General features: G+C 38.3%; 1 pseudogene; it reads right to left on the bottom strand.

Annotated features, from left to right (window-relative positions):
* Window positions 1-5,544: 5,544 nt before the first annotated feature.
* On the bottom strand, window positions 5,545-12,615 carry LOC100918911 (annotated as a pseudogene).
* Window positions 12,616-12,892: the final 277 nt, after the last annotated feature.

Raw genomic sequence — 12,892 nt, 5'->3', positions numbered from 1 at the left:
TTCCTTCTCTTAACTTCCAATCTCTAGCATAGAGATACCAATGGAAAGTGCTGCCTCAGGGAATGATTAATAGCCCAACATAGTGAGAATGGTTTGTGAGCCAGTGCTGGAAGGGTTTAGGAAAGCTTTTCCCTTGGTCTTTGTTATATACTATATAGATGATATTCTTTTAGCCCAGTCAGATTCCTCCTACCCTTTATCAAGCAACTAAGGAGGTTATTGAAATACTTGCTCAGCATGACCTTTTTGTTGCTCCTGATAAGGTACAGAAAGCTCCACCATTTTTGTACCTTAGATATACTCTTACAGATAACAAAATTATGCGATCTCCTTCAGTTGCTTTTTCTGACTATAAAACCCTTAATGATTTTCAGTATGCTGTATGGCAGCATACAATGGCTGTGAGCACATATACTTATCCCATCTTCCCTTATGGGAACCCTTATATACTTTTTTGAAGGGAGATACTAATCTTAAATTGCCTCATTTTTGGAATACTGCCACAAAAGAGGCAAAACAAAATATTGCCTTGGAAAACTTCGGTCTTCTCCATTGCTCCTTTTGGAGGTTACTATCTTTTGCTCCACTTCTTTTTTTGCTGCATTGCATTAAGGGAATGAAGTTCTGGAATGGATAATATTTCTTGTTTCAATTAACAGTACAATTGAGTACAAGTACTCAATCTTTCACCAAAGATGAAAGAAGTTTTGTTTTTTTGCTCACTCACCCTAAATCTGTATATATCCCTGTAACTTTAATTGATGGCTGGCAGGACTCTCCTGCTTCTCATGCCTTCCAACTTATTGTATCTCACCCTAAACCTTACATCAGTTGCATTATTTTGGGTATTAGCATGTTGATTTTTCTCATAGCATCTTCAGTTTCTAATGCCATGAGTGTGAATCCTGTAAAGACTCAGAAGGTTGATGCTCATTTTTTAAATGATCTGTCTAAAAATGTTTCTGTGGGTTTCAAACAACAAGAAAAGATTGCAGAAAATCATCCCCAGGATAATACACCATGATCAAGTAGGATTTATGCCAAGAATGCAGGGCTGGTTCAATATTAGGAAAACTATTAACATAATTGACTATATCAGTAACCAAATTAACAAAAACCATATGATCATCTCAATAGATGCAGAACAAGCATTTGATAAAATCCCAACACCCATTCCTATTAAAAATACTACAGAGTAGGAATAAATGGACTTTCCCTTAAAATAGTCAGTAGCATCTATTTAAAACCATCAGCAAGCATCACATGTAATGGTGTTAAACTGGGACCATTCCCAATAAAATCAAGAGTGAAACAGGTGGCCCGCTATCATGATTACTATTCAATATTGTGTTAGAAATGCTAGCTTCAGCAATAAGAGATGAAAAAGAGATTAAAGGAATTAGAACAGGTAATGAGGAAACTAAATTATCACTCTTTGTAGATGACATGATGGTATACTTAGAGAACCCCAGAGAATCAACTAAGACGCTATTAGAAATAATTCATAAGTTTAGCAAGGTTTCAGGAAACAAAATAAATCCACATAAATCATCATTTTTATACATCACTAACAAAATCCAACAGCAAGAGATACAAAAAGAAATTCCATTTAAAATAACTGCCGATAGTATAAAATATTTGGGAATCTATCTGCCAAGGGAAAGTCAAGAACTATATGAGCAAAACTACAAAACACTTTCCACAAAAATAAAGTCAGATCTAAACAATTGGAAAAATATTAAATGCTCTTGGATAGGTCGAGCAAATATAATAAAGATGATAATACTCCCTAAACTAATCTCTTTATTTACTGCTATACCAATTAGACTCCCAAGAAACTATATTAATGACCTAGAAAAAAATAACAACAAAATTCATCTGGAGGAACAAAAGGTGAAGAATTTCAAGGAAACTAATGAAAAAAAGATCAGCTGAAGTTGGCCTAATTGTATCTGATCTAAACCTATATTATAAAGCAGCAGTCATCAAAACCATTTGGTATTGGCTATGAAATAGACTAAATGATCAGTGGAATAGGTTATATTCACAGGACAAAATACTCAATAACTATAGCAATCTAGTATTCGACAAACCCAAAGACCCCCAACTTTTGGGATTAGAATGCACTATTTGACAAAAGCTGCTGGGGAAATTGGGAAATTAGTATGGCAGAAACTAGGCATTGACCCACACTTAACACTGTACACCAAGATCAAGATCAAAATGGGTTATGATCTAGGCATGAAGAATGAGATTATAAATAAATCAGAAGAACATAGAATATTTTATCTCTCACACCTGTGGAGGATGAAGGAATTTGTGACCAAAGAAGAACTAGAGATCATTATTGATCATAAAAAACATTGATTATATCAAGTTAAAAAGCTTTTGTACAAACAAAACTAATGCAGACAAGATTTGAAGGGAAGCAATAAAGTGGGATAACATCTTTACAGTTAAAGGTTCTGATAAAGAATATATAGAGAATTGACTCAAAGTTATAAGAAATCAAGCCATTTTCCAAATGATAAATGGTCAAAGGATATGAACAGATAATTTTCAGATGATGAAATTGAAATTATTTCTACCCATATAAAAAGGTGTTCCAAATCATTATTGATCAGAGAAATGCAAATTAAGACAACTCTGAGATACTACTACATACCTCTCAGAGTGGCCAAGATGACAGGAAAAGATAGTGATGAATGTGGGATGTGGGGAAACTGGGACATTGATGAATTGTTGGTGCATTTGTGAACAGATTCAACCATTCTAGAGAGCAATTTGGAACTATACTCAGAAAGTTATCAGACTGTGCATACTCTTTGATCCAGCAGTGGTACTACTGGGCTTATATCCCAAATAGATATTAAAGAAGGGAAAGGGACCTGTATGTGCAAAAATATTTGTGGTATCCTTTTTTATAGTGGCTAGAAACTGGAAATTGAATGGATGCCCATCAGTTGGAGAATGACTGGATAAATTGTGGTATATGAATTTTATGGAATATTATTGTTCTGTAAGAAAATCCAACAGCAAGAGATACAAAGAGAGATACAAAGATTCCACTTAAAATAACTGTTGATAATATAACATATTTGTCAATTTGCCAAGGGAAAGTCAGGAAGTATATGAGCAAAACTCCAAAATACTTTCCACACAAATAAAGTCAGATTTAAGCAACTGGAAAAATGTCAAGTGTTTGTAATAGGTGGAGCAAATATAATAAAGATGACAATATCCCTAATCTATTTATTTAGTGCTATTCCAATCAAATTCCCAAAAAACTATTTGACTGAACTAGAACAAATAATAACAAGGATTTCAAAGGAATTATTGAAGAGAAAAGCAAATGAAGGTAGCCTAACTGTACCAGATCTAATACTATATTATAAAGCAGCCGTCATAAAAACCATTTGGTACTGGCTAAAAAATAAAGAAGTTGATTACTGGAATAGATTAGGTTCACAGAACAAAATAGCCAATGACTATAACAATCTAATATTTGACAAACCAAATCTCTAAGAATGATAATCTTAAAGGGACCACAACTTTAGTAAAGAGAATGAACAGTTTCCCTCTCTCTTCAAATTCATTTTCATAGCTATCAATACAATATTAACTTTGGGTAGGTACAATTTGAGACATAAGGGTCGGTCCTAGACAAAAATGTAAAACTTGTTATTTTTCTTTAACTTGACCTGGACAGTTCAGTCAGCTTTTAGTAGTAGTGCATAATTAAGATTAATTTAAGATGGGTTAAGCTGAGAAATCTTTAGTGGTTTTCAGTCACCTTTTTATACAAATTAAATGGTTGACTCTTGACAGTCAAGACATCTACAATATAGTCCCAATATCTGTGTACCTTAATGTGAATACCACTTCACAGAATTCTGTATTCTAGTCAAAATGGAAAACTTTTTGGTACCTCATTCTTGTCCTGTTCTTTCCAAGAGTCATGTTAAGGTCTACATTGTTCATCTGTTTGGAACAGATATCACCTTCCTCTTTCTCACCTCCCTCACACCCAATCCCCAATTTTTCCAATATTCATTTCTTTCTTCCTTTAATAATCTACCTCAGATGCTTCCTTCTCCTTAAACTTGGCCCTGATGTTCCAAGTAAAAGTGTTCCTTCCAAGAAGGCAGCAATTTTTATTTTCCATATGAGAATCTCTAAGACCTTTCTAAGCTGGTCCTTCATAGTTAGTATTTAATGTTGACTGGATTTAAACTAATTCTATCAATAGGGGCAAAAGGTCTCAGCTGAGAGAAAAGAGGACTAAAAAGGCAGCAAAAAAATTTTTTTAGCTAGCTGGCCAGAGAGAGGTGGCTCACTGGTTTTACATATAAAATTCCCTTAGTCCTAGGAGAATAGTTAAGGACCCTGAATGAAGTCTTAAACCCTGAGAGATTGAAATAGAGACTGAATACAGACTAAAACAAGGACAGTGAACTCTCAGTGGAAAGAAAAATATAAAACCAACTTGGATTTATCCAGCCCTTCCCTGTGGCATACCCCCAATTCCACAGAATAACAAACGTACATGAGACCCCTCTTTCACAAAATCCTTTCATTCAACTAAGAATTTTTAAGCACTAATTGCATATAAAGCATTATGCTAGGGACCAGGACTCAGGCTTGACCAGATGCACCTTATGACATTTAACTCAGGCCAAGCTCCTTTTATCAGATATTTCTTCTTTTCCCTTGCCCCTCCTCCTTATTTTCTTATTATGTCTCTTCCAGCAGTTCCAGGGGCATAATGAATATTACAGATAATATCTTATTTATTAAGGAAGACTATATAGGGAAAAAAATGAGATTATTGCAGAAAGGGTAAATAGTGTAACAGAGAATCTGTAGGGGGACAGCAGAAGTACACTTCTTTCTTCCTGAGGTCCTGTACCAATAGAGTGGAGAAAACATGCAGAACAGAAAGTAGAAACTACAGGCTCTTTTGGAAAATGGTGAATTGCCATTCAGGCACAGCAGAAAACTGGCTCCATGACTCAGCTACTCTTTCCTCCTGGATGACAGGACTCTAGACAGGAGAGCTAGGATGGAAGGCAGTCTCTTTGAAGGACACAATCCAAAGATTCACTTCAGCAGGGGGTAGGTGGATAGAGAGAATCATTACAGGCTACATACTCTTATAAGCAGCATTTCCTCTTCTCTAAGATGGGAAAGCCTTAAAGGTAGAGTCCCCATTAACCCTTCCTGTGGCCTCAAATCACTAGCAAAAGAGATTTATCAACTTTTCTTCTTCTTATTATTATGTGAGAGGAATTCTCATCATAAAAAAAAGAGGAGGAAAAGTTCAGGGTCTGTAAAAGCCTCAAGAGTTTTCTCTTTGTCAGGCCCAGTATTTGCCTTCCACTATATCCCTCAATCACCAAATCTTTCTACTTCAGGTTGGCTTTGGTTTGGAAACTATTTTTCCAAGTTTCTCCAACCCCTTGGCTTTGTATCTGACCTTTTGGGATAAGTTCCCCCTCTATGGGATATGGGGCAGAATCTGGGGTCAAAGCTAGAGCCCCTGTCCTAGTAGAGATTGATCTTTTCCCATGGCCTGAGTTCTATGAAGCCAAAGCCTCTTCCTACATGCTTCTTACCTTTTTGGTTTTTCAGGTGAAAGATCAGCTCCAGGACAAAGCCTCCAATTCCACTTAGCAATTTGCTCTGAGTAGATTCAGACTGTGCCTCTAGTGGAAAATGTATTGGGGTCACTACCAGCCCACTCCATCCTACCCTGAACCAATGTTATCCATGAGTGATTTAAAATCTGTGAGCACACAGTAATGGAAGGGGCATTAAGAAATAGAGAAGTAAGCAGGGACAGAGGCCTGAATTCCTGTTCCAACTCCATCTAAGTCATAAAAGGAAATAAAAGGGGCCATGGGGGTTGGGGACAGGGAGAATGACTGCTTCTCTGAGGGCATCTCTTTGTTGAGGTTCAAAAGAGAGATCCCAAAAGATTAGGGTTGAAGACCATTGTTGTGAAGTGTCTTAAAAGAATTTGCAGGCTAGAACCCATTTTCAGGTCAAGGTGTAAAATTTATGATAATTGTAATGCAGTTGAAATAGGCTAAATTCCAAAAGGATTTAGCAAAGAACCAGGAGAAAGAAGACAAATTCATAGGAAAAGACAAAGAGATTTAGTTTTTCATGTCATGAATAATTTTATGGCCCAGAGGTAGAGCTGAGGAGTAGCCTAGTATTCCCCTCACCATTTGTCTCAAAAACCCTTTATCACCGATCAACAGATTATCTGGCAGTCAGAAAAGTTTCTAAGACTATATTATAATATTCCTAAAGCCAGGAGGCTATGTTTCCCTTAGAAGGTATACCCCCTTCATCTTGATCCCAGAAACATCTAAAGACTGAATTCCAGAAATAAAAAATAATCTATATCCTGGGTTAAAGAACATTCTCCAAGCTTTTTCTGTTGAGGAAAAAGTATTTCCAGAAAGCACTGTGTGCAAAAGGTGAAGAACTTACAGATTAAGCACATATTGATCAGAAACTATTAGCTGAATTAATTGAAGCCTTAGAGGCCTCAGTTTTGGCTTCTCCAGAAGCACGTGATTTTAGATAAGGCCTAAACTATATTCCATTGTCCAAAGAAGGATACTGGTGAGGAAGCTGTACATCTACTACATTCCACTGATCAAATAGGGGAATAGAGACTTATGTGACCAATCACACCATATAGAGGTAGGATTTTGGGGGTTCTTTGTCTGAAATGTATAAAAGCTGTGAGCACTCTCAAGGGAGTGACTCTCTCCTGCTGTGGCCTGCGGCTGGCAGACTGGGGGAGGAGGAGGAGGTGGTCCGCTTCTCGAGATTCTAATAAATAATTCTGCTTTTTATGAGTGATCTTTGAGTAGTCAATTTGGGTAGGTGTCTTTGTCCCAAACAGCACCAAGGCTCTGTGGATGCTAGCTTAATACTACAGTGAGGGAGCAGAATACATATGATCAAGGGCATAAGTCAGCATGGGATCTATGGAAACATTTACTGAAGGACTTCCAGAATTAGAGGCTACCCTTCCTAAGATTTAAGGATGAAGAATCCTGCTTAAGGACTAGGGTTTCAGGCTGGGGATAGAGTAAGGGAATTGGTTCTCACCATTACACACTGATGAAGCTCTGTGCACTGGCATGGTCCACACTGTATGTGTAGACATTTCTGCTATGGAGAATCATTTCCAACATGACAAGGGTCTGGTAGGTCCAGTCTCCATTCTGTATCAGATTTATGGACACAATCCCAGCTGTTTCCTCTGATCTATTCTTGAATCAGGTGACCTTGATCTTGTTTAGGATAGAAGCTGGTGAGACAGCAGAGCAGCAGGTGCTGCAAGGCCTCTGTCTTTTTATTTTTTTTAAGCTTTTCTTTTCTTGTGAAAAAATTTAATTTAATTTAATTTTTTATTATAATTTTATTGACAGTACATATGCATGAGTAATTTTTCAACATTGTCCCTTGCAATCACTTCTGTTCCAACTTTTCCCTTCCTTCCCTCTACTCCCTCTCCTAGATGGCAGGCAATCTCATACATATTAAACATATTAAAGTATATCTTAAATGCAATATATGTGTACATATTTGTACAGTTCTCTTGTTGCACAAGAAAAATCAGATTCAGAAGGTATAAATAACCTGGGAAGAAAAACAAAAATGCAAGTAGTTCACATTCATTGGAACTGAATTGGATTTTCTCATTGCCGAAGAAATCCACTTCCATTGGAATTGATCCCCATATAGTATTGTTGTTGAAGTGTAATGATCTCCTGGTTCTGCTCATTTCACTCATCATCAGTTCATGTAAGTTTCTCCAAGCCTCTCTGAAATCATCCTGCTGGTCATTTCTTACAGAACAATAATATTCCATAACATTCATATACCACAATTTATTCAGCCATTCTCCATTTGATGGGCATCCACTCAGTTTCCAGTTTCTGGCCACTACAAACAGGGCTGCCACAAACATTTGTGCACATACTGGTCCCTTTCCCTTCTTTAATATCTCTTTGGGATATAAGCCCAGTAGTAACACTGTAAAGCTTTTTATTTTCAAAACACATACATGGATAATTTTTCAACATTGACCTTTGTGTTTCAGATTCTTCTCTTCTTTCCCCCACTACCACCCCTAGATGGCAAGCAATCCAATATATGTTATACATATTAAAATATATGTTAAATCCAATATGTGTAAACATATTTATACAATTCTCTTGCTGCACAAGAAAAATCGGATCGAAAAGGAAAATAAATGAGTAAGAAAACAAAATGCAAGCAAACAACAACAAAAAGAGTGAGAATATTATGTTGTGATCCACTTTCAGTTCCCATAATCCTCGCTATAGAGAGATGGCTCTCTTCATCATAAGATCATTAGAACTGGCATTAGTCATGTCATTGCTGGAAAGAGTCATGTTTGTCAGAATTGATGATCACATAATATTGCTGTTGCTGTGTACAATGCTCTCCTGGTTTTGCTGATTTCACTTAACATGAATTCATGTAAGTCTTTCCAGGCCTTTCTAAAATCATCCTGCTGATAGTTTCTTATAGAGCAATAATATTCCATAACATTCATATACCATAACTTATTCAGCCATGTTTCAACTGATAGGCTCAGTTTCCATTTTCTTGCCTCTACAAAAAGGGCCACCACCAACATTTTTTGTGCATATTTCCTTCCTTTAAGATCTCTTTGGGATATAAGGTCCTCTGTCTTGAAAGGAGAGATGGTCACTCTGGGCTGGACTGAGGGGGAGAGGGATACAAAGTGTGAGAAGATAGTGCAGCTTTTTGTTTTTTTCTAGAAAGTAGCCCTTTCCTTCTGATGAGAATCCCCCTACCTATCAGGTCCTGAAGGTCTCCCCCAGAGGTGTCTCACACAAGCTCTAATGCTCTATCCTGTCTAGGGGATTAGGTCTTCCAGGTCCCCACCATCCCCATGGGACCTCCTCTATTCTGTCAAAGTTGTAAAAGGAGAGGGAGAGGTAGATTGCAAGGCAGATGAGGGAGGGAATGGGAGTCCAGCTTCCTCTGGGTCAGCTCAGGACACACATTCAGAAGTCAGGAAGTGAGAGTGGAGATCACCCACTTCTCTCCAAGAGAAAGGCTTATATATATATCTTATAGTTGTGGATGCATAGTGTCCACAGAGGCTTGGTCTTCCTTCATGATTTCCTTCTGAGTGTTCCAGTATTCAGTATCTGGCCACCCCAGCTCCATCACAATCACACACTTACCCATATAGCAGTCCAAGCAGAGAAAATTCCTGGCCATTGCAGAAGTATCTGACACTTGTTCCATGCTGTTAGTAAAGTATCAGTCACCCTGGAACTGGAACACGAAATCCTCTGTGGATAGACCCAGAGCAGTGTCAGCCATGGCAAACTGACCACCCGTGGCCCCTGTGACCAGGCAAGGTCTCAGGACCTGACCATCACCTACATGGCCTCCAGTCCTTTGACCCCTCAGAGCTTGAGGGAGGGGTTGCTGATCTGGGCCCATCCTGGGACAGGGAGGCCACACGTGGCAGAAGCCTAACACTTTGGGGACTATGCTTGGGTATGGGGCAGCGCTCTCCCTACAAAGGTGATTCCAGAAACATGTAATAGTTCCTGGCTTCCTACTTCTGGCCACACCCAAAACACACACACACACACACACACACACACACCCCCTTTACATGCACACAGTCCTCACATACACAACACAGTTATATACACTCACAAGCATATTCAACTCATATATACAATCATTGTATGTGGAGAAGATGGGAATGGAAAGTGAGGGGAGCCACAGAAAATAACCCTAACCCTTAATCACTGAATGGATGCAGCTTCAGTCAAACTGAGACCTGTTGAAAACCTTAGCTAGAAAAGGCCAAGGTCTCCCTTTTCATCCAGGACCATCTTCAGTCCTCCTGATCTGTATCCACTGATATATATTACTGAACCCAGATGGCTCTGAAGGGGAAAACCAGATAGTGGCCTTGCACAGTCCTTTCTCTCTTAAATATAATTCATTTGCATGTCATGGTATCACCTACCTGATTTCATGGTTCTCTTCTAGAATGAAGGACAAACAACAACCTACATCTCACAGACACAGACACAGCAAGAGAAGGGGCTGAGCTTCTTCCTTTTGGGAAATCTCTCATGATGCTTCTGCTTACTACCTCTTTCAGACTATCAAGACCTTATTCTTACAAACCTTCCTCCTGCCTGAATCAAACCCCCTGCCTTTGACAGAACCCCTACCCTTGGTTTTTTTTTTTTTGTTGTTCTATTTTTTTTATTATAGCTTTTTATTTACAAGATATATGCATAGGTAATTTCTCAGCATTGACAGTTGCAAATCCTTTTGTTACAACTTTTCCCCTCCTTCCCCCCACTCCCTCCCCGAGATGGCAGGTAGACCAATACATGTTAAATATGTTAAAATATAAGTTAAATACAATATATGTATACATGTCCAAATAGTTATTTTGCTGTATAAAAAGAGTCAGACTTTGAAATAGTGTATTATTAGCCTGTGAAGGAAATAAAAAATGCAGGTGGACAAAAATAGAGGGATTGGCAATTCTATGTAGTGGTTCATAGTCATCTCCCAGAGTTCTTTCCCTGGGTGTAGCTGAAAACCCCTACCTTTGTAATCTGAGCAATCTGCCCCTATTATCCAGCATGCACAGGCTAAGAGATGCCCTTCATATTGATATAATTACCTTGCTTCAACTGTTTTTGTTCTACTTGAAAAAAAATCCTATTTATCAATTCTATTTTGACTTTTACACAGGAAGGAAATGAGGTCAGCCCGTTGAAATGACTTATCCAAAGACACTAGACTTTGGGGGAGGAGGGGATGGGGTTGTAGCACAAGTCCTCTGACTCCCTAATTCAGTCATCCTTTTCCCAAAACCACTATGCTTAATAACTTCCAGTCATTATCCCACATTGGTTAAAAAAAAAAAATAAATAAAAATAAAAACAACAGTGAAGGGCTTAAAAAAGAAAATTAAGTTCAAAAAATGTCATAAACCTGTCAAAGTCTGACCAGACAGAAATGTTTTAAGATAAGGAACTAGGGGCACACATAGATAGGAAGAAAACAGGGAAAGGAGATTTTCACCTTCATCTTTGGCTTCTTATAACTTAAATATTACCCAATACTACAAGTACAAGGACAAGGAATATAAATAAAGTGACTCCCCATCAGATGGTAATATGAGGGAATCTGAGGAACATGAGAACATTTTAATCTGAAGAGATCAAGGAAATTTTTATGGAGTATTGTGAAGTCCAGATTAGCTCCCTGGAGGCCTCAGAATCGGCAGGAGTCAGGATAAACAAAAGTCCTTGGTCTTTAGGGGGAGAAGTGAAAGGGATTGACAAAACTGCCACACCCTCTCCACCAACCAACCACCCTTCTCCTCATCCTCCTCCAAAGTGACTCTGGCTTGTCTCACTCCACCCCTTAATCCCTCCTACAATTGTCTGTATACACCAAAAGATCGAGCCAACACAGAATAGTGAGAAGGGCCATTTTTCCAAACATATGCTAATAGAGTATTGTCCAATAGGTAATTAGCCTTAAGTGCTCAGTTGTCTGATTACAGTGCACATATTCAGAGTTTCAGCCCTTTACAGAGTATGAACCAGTTGAGTTCTTCCTTGAAGGAAGTCAAGACTCAGAAAGCAGTAGTGAGAAGAGAGTACATTCCAAGAATCAGGAGCAGCTTATACAATGCTTGGAGCAGAGAGATGAGGGCTAAATTCTGGGAAAGCTGATTGAATAGTTCAAATAGAATGAAGAGTGTTCAAAGGACAGCAAAATGAAGTGAAGAGTTGGATTGGACTTAAAATGTCAGGCTGAAGAATTGGAAATTGACCCTAGAGACAATGGGAAGACGCAGAAGATTTGTGGGGAAGCCAAAAAGATTGACATTAGTATGAACAATGGATTGGAAATAGAAATCAGCAAATTAGCATTGTCTTAAACTTTGAGAAAGTTACAGATGAAAAAGTATAAGTGAAAGATGAATTTTCTCAAGGGAACCTCCTCAATCCTTAGTCTCCTCAGTTCCACTGTTTTGTTCATGGCCACAGAAACATATATTGTTGCCTGATTAGCTTGAGGATGGCCTTGGTTTCTTTGGGACTCTAATATAGCTCCTTGCTCTACCAACTACCCCAAATGATCACTTGTTTTTCCTGGGGAAGGAAGCTTTTACTCCCCATTTGGAGAGTAGAATTCTCCTAATTCTTCTTGGGAGTCCAATGACCCCATGCCCTGTGTGGAAAACCAGGAAGCAATAATAATTGCACCTACCTGGGATTTCCTTGGCCCAAGATAAAGGTATCGACATCACTGATGTCATTACCAGATCAATCTTGCAAGAGGCAGCAGAAATCCAAACATCAACCATGTCAAGGATCAGCAGGAATCAAGGGAATGAGCAAACTGTAGGATGGATGGCCTTTACTCAGTCAGTAAGACTCACCACTCTACTTGTTGGAGAAAAAGAGCTGGCAGGTATAGCTAAGTTCCTTAGTATTGTGCAGTGACTAACAGAAGAACCAGTAAGCTTTAAAGCTGACCTATGTCATCTGTCACTAGTCAGCAAGTTGTAAAGGGAATGCTAGACTACTTTTCTTGGCAGAAAAAAACAAGTTCCCTAGATCGTTGCTTCCTCATTCCATGATTTGTTCCTATCTATAACCTCTCTTCTTTTGTCTTAAAAAGGTGATCCCATTAGAATAAGAATTCTTTGAGAGCATAATCCTAAGAGGTTATTAAATTCTTTATTCATTTTTTTCAAAAATAAACAGATTTGTAATAATGTTTTACATCCACTTAATGCTTTCAA

This window comes from Sarcophilus harrisii, chromosome 4 (genome assembly GCF_902635505.1).
Source record: "Sarcophilus harrisii chromosome 4, mSarHar1.11, whole genome shotgun sequence".
Taxonomy (NCBI): Eukaryota; Metazoa; Chordata; class Mammalia; order Dasyuromorphia; family Dasyuridae; genus Sarcophilus; species Sarcophilus harrisii.
Note: the sequence above shows the minus strand (reverse complement) of the source record. Positions and strands in the feature narration are given on the sequence as shown.